The following is a 13,455-nucleotide window of genomic DNA, read 5'->3' on the forward strand; positions in this document are numbered from 1 at the left end:
TTGATTGCATAGTTGCAATTTATAGCAAAACTTGCATTATGATGATAGTGCATTTCCAGATATTTAAAATGCTTGACTTGGACAATGCTGCTACCCCTAATATTCTACTTATAATGCTTCCATGTCTTTGAAGACCACTATTTTAGACTTCTCATAATTGAAGGAGAGCCTGTTCTTACAGAGAACTGAGAATTGATGCAGAAGGCATTTCAGACTTATCTGTGAGTGGGATAATGGCATTGTAAATGTATAAAAGCAGTGGAAGATGAAACCACAAAATAGGAACTCCAGAAAGCAGCATATAGTGGCACAATGGCCACAACTTTATTGTGTTCTGCATAACGATACTGGTTGTAGTGATTGTATTGCAGCCGTGTGGTGAAAACATTCAGAGCTAATCTGAACCATGTGGAATATCCTAATGGTACAGACCTAAGAATGCTTTTCTAGGAGTTAGGACCCGATGAATAGAACTGCTTAGCATTGAGAGCCAGTGTGGTATAGAGGCTGGAGTGGCAAACTAATTCCAATCCCTGATCTGTACAGGAAGCAGTCTCTGCCTAATACACTCTGCCTAACCGACCTCACCGAGTTCTGGTGGTGATAAAATGGAGGAGAGGAGAAAGATGTTAGCTGCTTTGGGTTCCCAAACAGAGAAAGGTAGGGCATAAATTAAAAGGTATAAATAAACTACTGTCACTGTGAAGATAGGCTGCAAGCAGTGACTGTGACAACCCTTGCGTGAGTGAATTTGGACCTCTAGTTAGGTCTCCAAGAAGCTGCCCCTCAGTATTCAAAGTCAAATACTTTAGTCCCTGATCACTTCTAAATATGTAGGCAAACAATAAATGAGCAGCTCTGTGACTAGATATAAATCTTACACAAAATTAGAAATGGCTTCAAAATGCTGGATCACTTATTTGGACTCTCTGCAATACAGAATCCCATGTTTGTAAGTTGGGAAAGTTCAATAACAGGTTGCTGAACTGAAGCCCTTTTGTGATTTTTGTGCAAATCACATCATAAACAGAGGGGTATGCAAATCACTTTTCTTATGACAACGTACTGTGGTCTCTTTCCCTGAGCCATTGTGTTCATTGTTAGAAAAACAAGCCTTATTTTTGTATGTGAATATTTTCAAGACAGATGACCACATCACCAGCATTAAGCAATAATTGTTTCATTCTTTAAAAGTGACACTCACAATGCTTAGCAAATGCTTATATGCCTTAAAATAAATATATCATAGAGATGTAAGCTTCATCATGTGCTGAAAAGGAGGAGAATAGATGCTGCTCACTTAACAGATCTGTGGCAGAGACAATGAACTTCCTTTGGGGGATGCCTCAGATGTTTTCTGCTGTTTTGTGTTGCTGGGGAAGAGTCTTCTGGAATTACAAGCCTTCAGTGAAAAAAGTCACTGTCTGCTGTCTATTGCTAAACTGAACTTAGGGACTATTTCTAGCAACAACCATTTTATGGCTATTGTGGGATGTTCAGTGACAGGCAGATATTTATCTGGAAGGTGGTTCTGTACTACTAATGACTTTAAATTGAGCAATGAAGTGGGTGATCTGTAATAGGATGTCTGTGAAGTAAATATGCATCAGCTGCTCTTGTGAAATGTTGTCTTGCTGTCTCATGTGGCCATCTCATTTTATTTTAAGGGCTCTTTCATTTTCAACACAGCTGTTATGGGTTTTTATGGTCATTTTAAAAAAAACCTTTAACTTCTACCAAAAAGTCATAAGCAGCCATGCAGCTTGTCTTGTATAAGTAGGCTCCTGTGCCAAATGGGAAATCTGAACTGCAAAAATTACTTTATTTTTGTGGCTGCCCTTGTACATTGGTATGTGTTCATTGGAGATACAAGGTGGTTTTTCTTTTTTTTAAACAGAGAGAATATTAAAGCAAAAGGTTTTCTAAAATATTTGCTTTAATACCAACTGTGTAAATATTGAGTCAAGTGGTAGCACATCACATTTTCACAAATCTGACATGGCTGAGGTATGAAATAAATATTTTCATTGTGGAGCTATAATAAAATAGGAAAGGACCACTCAAAGAGTTTCCACGCACCTTGACTTCCCTAACTACTGGCTTGGAGGAGAAGCTTATAGCACTTGTCTAGACACTTCATACCTAGATGAATATTGGAACCCCCTAGTTACAGCAAAGTGATGTAATATCCTTTCAGGATGATACCATACATTAATTGCCTAGTAAAAAAGCAATGGTCCCATCAACCAGTTTCCATATTTCTGCCACTTCAGTATGTATTAAAATTTTGATCACCATTTATTTATATGTGTGTGTGTGTGTGTGTTGTAAAATGCTGCATTTAATATGTATTGTTTGCCAGTTCCAAGATGAAAATGCTCATTATTCAGTGTATTCTGTGCTCTGACATTTCTTAATTTTTGTTGTTGTTCCTGAATGCTGAGCTCTTTGGCCTTGCTGTCAGATGTGGTGGCTCATCTCTACCATTCAAGGAAGCAGTTTGCTATGCGAGCTGTCACTAACTGGTGATTTTCGAACTTTTTTACATGCATCTGCCATCCAGTTGATTCCAGTTACAATAACTACCTTTTTCAACTTTCTAGTCATTTTTGACACCTGCTATTTGATCACAGTAAATGTGATACATCTGTTTCTATAGTATTCTCAGCCCAAACTGATTTACAACAAGACATTTGCAATCCATTTGAAATACATCCTACAATCTGGATTTTATGGCATTAATGCCATTGGAAATAGTATGGAGAAAGTTAACTAGTATATTTAATATTTAATCCATACTATAAAAGACTCTTCTTCCTGAAATGATTTCCAGCAGAGGCAGAATTTTAAATTAATCTGAGCCTATGCACATTTTAAAAAAGAATACCGTTTGTTTCAGCGGCTTCAATACTGAATGACTTCTCCTTGTCCTTCAGGTTTCTGCTGGTAAATCTAGAAAGTAAAGGCTTATGCCTTAAGATGTTGCTTGCATTGTTTGAAAAATTACAGAATATTTGTTGTTTTTCTTTTTGTACCTTTTAGACAGCTGTTTTCAGAACTAGACAGTAGGTGGTTTACAGTAATGCTAAAAACAGCATACAATTAAAAATCCTTACCAACAAACAAAAAATTAAAATGAAGTGGCAATGTCAGAAGCTCTACTGAATCATTCTTCTTTGCAGGACTTCCAGAGTCTTAACCAAGAGGGAGCCTTTCTAAGAACATCAGGCAACTATTCCCATATATAAATAATATGTATCTCTGTGTTTTCATACTTTAAATATTATTTTTGCTTTGCATATTAATGTTCTTAATTTTATTTCTTTATCATAAGCTTATCATTAATTTTAACAGTTGTTACAGTAGACAAATGATGTGTCATTATAACAATAGCTTGGTGGATAAAGGTTTCTTCACACAAAATTTATATATGTATTTACATTTTATCCATATCAAATATGTAGATTACAGAGTTACACGTGGTGGTTTGCATCTAAACTAAATGGACAATTTCTGTCAGTTCCCCCATTTCATTTTACAATCCCCTCATGCTGTTCTTAGGGTGTCCTTACCACAGTGGTTGCTCTTTGGGAGGATCAGTGGGAGAAAGGCAGGAAAATTCCATTCCACTGATACAACATTTATAGAGCAATCCTGAGGTGTGCCTACTCTGTAGTGGGTGGCCATGGCACAACTATGGCATGGATAGTCTGCTCCCTGAGGGGTTAAGTTACATGGTGGCCAGCAGGAAAACAGAGTAGCTTTAGGCTGCTTTTAGGTACAACTGCACCAGCATCTCCAGCAACTGCACTGGCAGTCCATGGCAGTATTGTGGAGAGACATCAGGATGGACAGGGCGGCTGAAACCAATCAGGGGCCATCCAGCATGGTGGCCAAGCCAAGCAGAAAAGGAGTGTGCCCAGGGAGGCTAGCTGGCTGTCAATGGGATCAAATTCAGTCTTAAACCCCTGGATCCCAGACCTTGGTGTAAGGGTCTGAGTGCCCCCCCCCATGCCACCTTAAGATGAGTTGATACTAACATGAAATGGGTGCCCAAACCCCGATGGGGAAATGAGGATTTGCATGAAGTACATGCAGTAGCATGTGTCCTCAGCTCACAAGGGGCTGTGCCATATGGTTGGTTGCTCACACTTCTGAGGGTGCAGAGTAGGAGGGGAGCCGGTGAGGCAATGTGTAGAGCACATTTGTGTGAATTTCCCCCCATATTTGGGTTTCCTTCTTTGTACTTTAATATTCTTATCTAGGTTTTTATCTAGTGATTATGCTTTTAAGGTTCTAGGTCAGGGGTAGGGAACCTGCGGCTCTCCAGATGTTCAGGAACTACAATTCCCATCAGCCCCTACCAGCATGGCCAATTGGCCATGCTGGTAGGGGCTGGTGGGAATTGTAGTTCCTGAACATCTGGAGAGCCGCAGGTTCCCTACCCCTGTTCTAGCCAGAGACGTATTGGGGGTGCCCGGTGGCAACACTGCTCTGGGAGGTGGGGAGGCAACCCAATGGAGGTGCGGGGGAAGCGGCCCGGCAGCAGTCCACCACGGGCCTGCCGGGTGCTCCTCACCTCGAGGGGCGCCCACTGGGCCTGCAGGAGGCTTCAGTGTGAGGGGGGCAATTTTGCGCCTCCTCCCACGTGACCTACTGGGCGGCACCTGTCCCTCTGGCAGGTACGCCCCTGATTCTGGCCAGCTACACACGGACTTCTCACTGCACCAAGCTTACCTTTCCTCCAGGGCAGACTTTCATTTATGCAACAACGTTGGGAGATTATCTGAGTTAGATTTTAATTGATGCCACTATCCTGATGCTGCTGTGCCACGCGTGAATGAAAGGTCAGAGTTTCCATTTCCTAAAAGAAAACTTGCCCTGACCTGCATAGTCCACGCAGGATTGGCCCTAGTCAATATTTGGATGGGAGATGATCAAGGAAGTCCAGAGTTGCAACACAAATAATGGCAAACCACGCCTGAACTCTTGTCTTAAAAAACACTATATGGATCAGTGTATTGTCGAAGGCTTTCACGGCCGGAATCACTTGGGTGCTGTGTGGTTTCCGGGCTGTATGGCCGTGTGCTAAAACCAACAGCAGCATGTTTGCACGTAAACAAACACCCATCTATCTGGATACTGCCTGCAATTACTAAACAAGGCAATGATTCACTTACAGCATCTGGAGGCAATGACATTATGAGTTCTGCTCTTGTTTTCCTTGCCTTTTCTTTCAGAATATATGCCAAGGAAATTAGACTTTCAAGTCCCATCTTAAGAAAATGCAACTTAAGTGGGTTTATTTAGACCATTTCCCTTTAATGTCCATGCCTAATATTTCATTGTTAAGCTTCTAATCTTCCCAGACCCCTGTGAGCAGCTCTGCAGCTGGAGCCGCCTAACAAATTGCAGAGACAGACATCAGTTTGGCTTTATAAATCTCAGGCCATCAGGGTGCCTAGCTCTGCGGCATCCGCCTTCTTCCTTGGCTTCCCAAAGATTAACTGTCCCTTCTGCATGACTTTTCTCTCATTTACCACCTACTAACAGCACTTGCTGAGCCAGAAGACTGTCCAAATCTGTTCTTTTCCTTATGCAAATATTGAGAAACGGATCCTTTTTTTTTTGACAAATGTGTAATTATTTTCCCCTATTCCAATGATTATTATTAAATTGAAGCTCATTTGGTGGGTTCACTTGAAATAGCATTTCTCATTGTGCCATTTCAGTGCCCACTCTTGCTGTTCTGATGGTTTGTACGGGGGATTTTTATTATGACTGATGATTTGAAGAACATATCTCTCCTAGGCTGAGGTTAAAGGTTTTTATAAGGTGAAGAACAACCTCTTGAAACGCAGTGATTGTTCCAAAGCCTTTGAAGGGGGATACTTACAACAGGTGAATAACTAGCTGTTGACAGCCTCCAGATTGATGATGGTTTATAAATATTTTAAGCTGTGTTCAGTTTTCGACTGCAGAAAAGCTTCCCTGGCTTAACAGTGCACACACCTGTATACACATACAAATCTGGAATAGAATGTAACATATTTTCACAGTGCTTTTCTTTGGAATTAGATTGGTTTCTGTATCTCCTCTAGCCTAAACACACTGAAAATTAATTTTGCTGGAGGATCACACACAAAATGGGGTAAAATTCAAAGCTCTGCTGGATTCCTAGTACACAGACAGAGCTTCAGGACTGCCCCATTTTCTTCTGTGTGGGTGTGTGATGAGCATGCATGATGAGCAACTCCTGTTGTGTGCAGGGAATATTCTCTGCTCAGAGAAGAACACAGGGAAGGCCCACTCTTATGAATTCTGTGTATTCACTGGAACGCTTCTGTTGGTGGTCAAGCTGTGCAATTTACATTACAGAAAGGAATTTTTCCAGGAGGAGACTAGATTGCTTGGGTGGCAAGAGTACAACACACACACTTTTAAATTAACCCATGTTGATGGCAATGGTGGAGTGTGTCTTAAATTGGGATATGAAGTATGATAAGATAATGTGCGTGCGTGCGTGCGTGCGTGCGTGCGTGCGTGCGTGCGTGCGTGTGTGTGTGTAGATCAGGGGTCTGCAACCTGTGGCTCTCCAGATGTTCATGGACTACAATTGGCCATGCTGGCAGGGGCTGATGGGAATTGTAGTCCATGAACATCTGGAGAGCCACAGGTTGCAGACCCCTGGTATAGATAGATGGATGGAGAGAGAGAGAGAGAGAGAGAGAGAGAGAGAGAGAGAGAGAGAGAGGCATTAAGGAATACAGAGGAAGGATGATATAAATTCAGGGAGGAGGAAATGAGAATTCATATATAATATTATCATGTAATGCTTTAGAAGTTGGAGATTTAAGTTTTCAATTTTGAATGTTTTTCTCTCACAGAAAATGAGTAAAAATTGTGTCATTTGATGACAACGCAAATTAATGCTATTTTGAGAAGGCATAGTTTGTAAATTCATTTTTCTTGCTTTTTTCTTGCTCTTGTTCTTAAGAAAACTTCTAAGGCAAGAGAGCTTTAGTTGCGTTCAAAGAGAATGTTGGAGTTGATGCCAGAAGCAAACACCCCTGGATCTGAACTGCTAGATTGTTTTATGTGTGGTCTTAATTGGTGTTGGAGACAGAACATGGAGAGCAAAAGAGAAAAAAAACTGTTTCATACAATGCTACCAATGTTTCACTTAGCAGTTGATTGGAAAAACTCACAATGTGGCGATGCAAGCTTTTCAGTTCATTAGAAGGATTGTGAAGGCTGGGCAAGTTTAAAAATTTTGTGTTTGTGAATGCACATTTGTGTGTGTGAGAGAGAGTTAATACTGAGGATTGTGAACTAAAAATAGGCATATGGGAAAATGTCATTATCAGTATAATATATCGAATTTTAGTTGTTACATAATGTTAGTTTTTATTACGTAATAATGTCTTGTCAAGATTGTAGATTTTATGACCCCTTTTTAATACATGAACTTTAGTCATCATTTCTTGTTCTTTTGTGGGAAAGATGACAAAATGATTCTTGGGAGTTAGTAACAAATAGATGAATTGTTCTTATTGTTCCATTCTTATTTTTCTTCTTCTTCTTCTTTCTTTGTGAATGTCATTGTAGGTACTGAGTAAACATACCCTTTTCTTGTGAGTTTTCTTGAATGAATGTAATCTTGCATATGGAAATATTCTCAGTAACTAGAATGGAGTCCGCTGCTGGTTATTCCCAACGTGTTGTCTCTGCTATACCAGCTCCTTAACAACAGTTAGAAATTAGGCATTACAATGAAATTGTAGCACAGTACAATGAAATTATAGCAATTAAATAATACTATCCAGTGTTACCTAAATTACAGCTTTCAGATCAGATGAGTTGTTTTCTGTAAGTCTGACCAGCCCCACACAACCAGCTTGTGATGGTAAAAGGAAGGGGGGAGAACAATATAGAAAGTTTCTCCCCCTCCCCCCCACCAGGAGAAAGTGGGGCTGGTTAGACTTAAAAAGAGCAATACGTTCTGGCATTTTAGAAACATTAAAAGATGTGAAATCTACAGGCCTTAAATAAATTGGGTACTTGCCTGGCACACATTTTATACACAAAGCAATTTTTTTTCTGTCTGCTTTCCAAAGGCAACTCTTGGTTCAATTTTCAAAGTTTGGATTGTGAACTTTGAGTTCTAGAGTTCTGGGATGCTGGAAGCTGAGCTAAAACCTTTCATTAATAGATTTCTATGGCAGTTTGACACATTTTGCATCTCTATGTCCACATATTGATTTTGTTCTCACAAAGTAGAGGATTAACAAGTATACCTCACTGGTATTCCTCCATTCATTTTAGGAGGTGCTCAAATTCTTTTTCAAATGTGGGACTAAATGTTTACATAGCAGCTTTGATTTTGTGAACAGTGAAATTAATATCTAAATGTTTCTGTTCCAAATATATGTTTGGCTTTTGTTTGTTTGTTTTAAACATAATTTCCTTCTGTCCTTTACAGAAACCTTCAGAGGAACTATCTAAAGCTAGAGTTTCTGGACCCTGTAGAAGTGAAGTCAACAGAAAAACGCTTACATACTCCCATCTCTTCCTCCATTTTTTGATGGGAGCTGTTTATTGAATTCGAAGATGACCTGCAGTAGAGTTGTGTTCCACTTTTGAAGTACAAGGATTCTCACATGACTTTCACTTCCAGGTAAAAATTTTCTACACCCCCCTCCCCCCGAAACAGATAACTTAAACATATAAAACAAAACGTTAAGCTTAGAAATAAGAACACCTTTCTAAATCTTGTTCTCTCCCCCCCCCCCATATTGTACTGTTAAATTAAAACAACATGCCATTATTAATACACAGATTGACCAACTATTTTTCTCGGCCAACTGTTTCGTTGGAGCATCTATTATTAAAATGCACCATTTTAAACATTAATTTTTTAGGCCATGTTTGTGGACCGGTACTGGTAATGAGTGTAGGAAGATCTGTTAGTGTTTTCAAGCTGTGTAGAAAGGTGCTTGACTCCATTTAAGAAGAAAATCATGAGCATGAATATGAAAATTGCGTTGCATCGAATGCTGAAATGCCTGGGAGGAATTTATATATTCTTACCATCATTTAGAAAAGTATCATGAACTATTGATATAAGGTGGATTCAATTGCCAAACTTTTCATTGATTTATTTAAATCTCACTTTTCCATGTACAGTTTGTCTTGAAATGACATGTTTATCTCTAAATGGGGAAGCTTATTTAGGCATCATGACTGTGATAGCCTTTTATTTTCTCAAAAGAGTTTCAAAAGCATGTAGTTTGGTTATCATAGCTGCATCTTGTTGTGAAACTGAGTGTTTGAATTTTAATTAGAGGAGTGAACTAGCCCAAGGATTGTCACCTCTCTTATTAATATTAGGGGAACTGAAAAAATATAAATATCCATATTATTTATATGCTTTTAGTAATTTGTTTAATACATATTTTTATATTTTGGTGTTGGTTATTGCATGCTCTCCTATAGTTATTGCATGCTTCCTATACGTAATAAATATTAAGCTACTAGAGTATAATGATCACGTGTATTTTTTTCTTCACTTGTTTTGGTGGCAGTGGAATATAAGGAATCACCAAAAGATCCATGAGATGTTGTGCTGAAATCCTGTTTTCTAGTCTGCTGACATTCTGTCTGTCTCCCACCCTTTCCCCAGCTTCTCTCCTTTTGATTCAGCTTCTATTTTCCTGCCTTTCTTGATCCTTATTTCCTTTCTACCAGCAGGTTTCCTTTCCTGTGTAGCTGTGCAGATGTTTTGAGAATTGGTTGATAAATAATAAAGAAGTTTAACAAAAATGTGAAATACTTGCCACAATAGCAGTGATTACAGGGGCACAGTGGCTCATTTCTTATCATTAAGGAGGTAGTAGTAGTGCTAACCAATAGTATCTGTACAGCCTCCTTTTCCATGTAGACTTTGGCAAATAATGCAAACGTCTATCAGTTACCTTTTGGCCCTTGGTAGTCTTTGGAGGTGGGAGACAAAGTAAAACTGTAGCAGCAAGAGGAATAAAGTAAACCGCTGACACAAAACTGAGTGAATGTGGTTTTCCTTATTGTTAACGAGCAAGTACATTCTGTCATGAAGCACATAGTCAGCTGCATACAAAGTGCTTTTCTTACCCATGTTGTTTTAGTGTAGATAGTGCACCGAACTTCCCCTTAGGACTAAATTGATGGAAACATCTGCCTATAATTTATAAGCACCTGAAAATCAAAACTAAGATAGAATTTAATTATGAAACTGAAATTCAGGCATTGTGGTAAGATGTTGGGAAGGTGCAGCCTATACTTGAACAAATATGTGCTCAGAATAATGTGGAATGACCCGGAAGGGGTACATATGGTCTGAGAAACATATTATATTTTATAAGCAGGAACCTGCAATTAATTACAGAGTGAATTTCCCTCTCTTGCATTAATTCCTGTTTCCCTTCACATCCACTAGCCAACCTACATTTATTTTTTCCCTATCTTCAGTTTTCCTCCCTACCCTGCCCTACCCTACACACTCTCTATCCTACAAAACTATAGCTCAGTTGTGTGGTGCTGGTTGTGAAGGTGGGCTTAGATGCACAATGTGGAATCTGTAAGGACTTGCAAAGGACATTAATTTCCCCCATCTCAACTTTCCTTTTTTTAAAAAAAATTTTATTGTATCATTTGAATTTTACATTTTATATTAATGCTTTTCTTCATTCGTTTTCAAACAATACATTTTCCCCCTTCCCCCCCTCCCCCCTATATTTTTTTCATAGTTTTATCAAACAAACAGCAGTAAGTTCATTCTTTGTAATCTCTTCTCCCATTTCTCCTCATTGACTCCAGCTTCTTTCATCCAGTCTGCTTATATGGTCCATATCTTCAAGATTTCGCTCTGTTTATCTTGCCACAGTTTATTCTTTGATATTATTTCGAAAATGTCCAGTGACACTTGTTCCCAGATGTATTCCAACCATTTCTGGATTGTCCATTTTTCTTTTCTTTCCAGCCTAAAGCTATTGTTGCATGTGCTGCTTTGATCATTATTTTATACATATAGCTATATTTTTTATCTACCCTTCTATCCTCCATTACACCCATGAACATTAAATCATTATTTATCCCAATATTAATCTTCACCAGTTTCTCCATATATAACATTACGGTTGTCCGTCTCAACTTTCCCACACTATTTCCTCTTTCCCTCCTCTAGACAACTCTGTATTTCCAACCATAGCTGCTTTCTTCTCTCATTCCCACTCAGTCATCAACTTCTATCTGCTCCTCTATTTTCAGCTATATTTTTTTTCATTTATAGTTCCATTACCACCACAATGGGGACTCAAGCACCTTACTTCATTCTCCTTTCCTTCATTTTATTCTGGGGGAACCCTATTAGAAGAGGTAGCTTGCATAACCAGCTGACTGGGTTCTATTTTTCTATACTCAGGCAGACCTCAGATAGACCAGACACTGCATCCATCATCCTGGCCAGGCCCACTAGGTGCCCCATCTCCTCAAGTAAGGCTTGACTGAGCTGAGTACTATCCTCTATCTCATGTCATAGGTTCAGCTGGGTGACAGTGATACTATGCTGACTTTCCAAGTTTGTAGAAATATATGTCCATTCATGGATCCAGTCTCTGGATTTAAGTGCTATCAGTTATGGTTGATATTAGAATATATATAATCTCAATTGGATGCTTCATTGCATAGTTTTGTCCTTTATTCATTTGTGACAAAGGCCACTGTTCTAGTTTTGCACTATGTGACTTCATGTGACCATGCTAGGTATCATACTACCATGTTTGCAGAAGAATTCCTGTGATACTTCACTTCCCTGGGCAAGGTTGCTTTCTCTAGTCTCTCTGACCACACAAGCCTCCTTTTTATCCCATTATTCTTCCACTCTCTTAGTGGTTTTACAACTTTCTTCGGAGTGTCAGAACATGTAAAATGGGTTTTTAAAGATGCAGTATGAATTATTGCAGAGCTTTTCAGTAAAGGAACAAAGTTCAGACATGCAAAAGACCGGGGAATCATTGGGCTTCTCATGTGTAACTTCATTGGGTCCAAGCCATAAAGTGCAGCTTGCTATCTTCCCTTCAAATCACTCTTTGAAGGAAACAGTAGTTGTTGTTTTAAATATAATAGCATAAGAAGTCCCTGATGGATCAGACCAGTGATTCATCTAACACAGGGGTCTGTAACCTGCGGCTCCGGAGCCACATGCGTCTCTTTCAGCCTTATACTGCGGCTCTGCATGGCCTGGAGGTTGGAAGGTAGTGTGAGCTTGTCCCTCCAGCCCTCCAGAGAAGCACTGGAAGGAAAGGTGAGTGGAGGGGCCGAACCGGGGGCGACTCCGTACGTGAGAGTGCTGCTTTTTGCATCCCCTCCACTCACCTCTCCTTCCAGCACTGCTCTGGAGGGCTGGAGGGACACGCCCACGCTGCCCTCAGACCCCCTCTGCCATCCCCACAGCCACCATCCCCCCTCTGCCCCATGGAGCAGGCGACTGCCTGCTCCGTTGGGCAGAAAGGGCTTCCCTGCCTGGTGCCTTCGCCTCCCAGCGCTGGAAGGAAAGGTGAGTGAAGGGGCCGAATCAGAGGCGGTTTGGCTCTGTAGGTCTTCAAGGCCGTGGAAAATGGGTCCAGATGACTCTTTGGGTGGTAACACAATATCCTGTTTCACGTGGTGGCCAACCAGTTACCCCAAAGTTCCACAGGTAGGGAATTGAGGCTTTGACCTTTACTTGTTGTTCCTTCTAGCCCTAGGTTTCAGAGGTTTGCTGATTCTGAATATGAAGTTTCCTTTAAACACACTAGCTAAACCTGTTCAATCCTCTTTTAAAGCCATATGTACTCATGGCTATCATTACATCCACAGGCAGAGAATTCTACAATTTTATTAATTTTTATTTATTATTTCGATTTTTATACCGCCCTGTCCCCAAGGGGCTCCGTAATTTAATTACTTGTTGAGTATATAAGTTTTTCCTTTGGTGTTTCCTATACCTATTGCCCATTAACTTAATTGGGTATCGCTAGCTTCTCACATTAGGAGAGAGGGAGAAAAAACTTTCTCTAGTCTTTTCTGCACAGCACAAATATGATGTTATAAAAAGCATTTGGGGGAGGAATTCCACACAGCTCTCTCCCCCAAAATGTTTTCATGTCATTTTATTACTCTCGACCCATGCTTTTTAAAAACGGCTGAACTAGCGATCTTTTCCCCCCAAGTTGGATTTAAGTTGCTTCCTGCTTGCTGTATGGAGAGCAGGCGAGCAGGAAATGCATTATTTTTTTTCCACCCAAGCCTTTTACATTCATTTTTGCCACTTGCACCTGTCCTTTTGTTCTGCGGCAGAGATTCTCCATCCTGTTGGCCACATGGAGGTTTCCTCTGCTTGCAGCTCATCCGCGCGTGAATAAAGTTTGTTTTCCTGGT

General features: G+C 40.1%; 1 protein-coding gene across 3 annotated transcripts in view; it reads left to right on the top strand.

The window, feature by feature from the left end:
* The window catches only part of PLXNB2 (plexin B2), a 399,620-nt gene that overhangs the window by 114,390 nt on the left and 271,775 nt on the right, over positions 1–13,455 (top strand). For all 3 annotated transcript variants that reach the window (XM_048499274.1, XM_048499272.1, XM_048499273.1), the window contains exon 2: positions 8,483–8,677. The gene's annotated coding sequence lies outside the window, so the exon portion shown is untranslated. The remainder of the gene's footprint in view (positions 1–8,482; positions 8,678–13,455) is intronic.

The sequence above is a fragment of the Sphaerodactylus townsendi genome, linkage group LG06, assembly GCF_021028975.2.
Source record: "Sphaerodactylus townsendi isolate TG3544 linkage group LG06, MPM_Stown_v2.3, whole genome shotgun sequence".
NCBI lineage: Eukaryota > Metazoa > Chordata > Lepidosauria > Squamata > Sphaerodactylidae > Sphaerodactylus > Sphaerodactylus townsendi.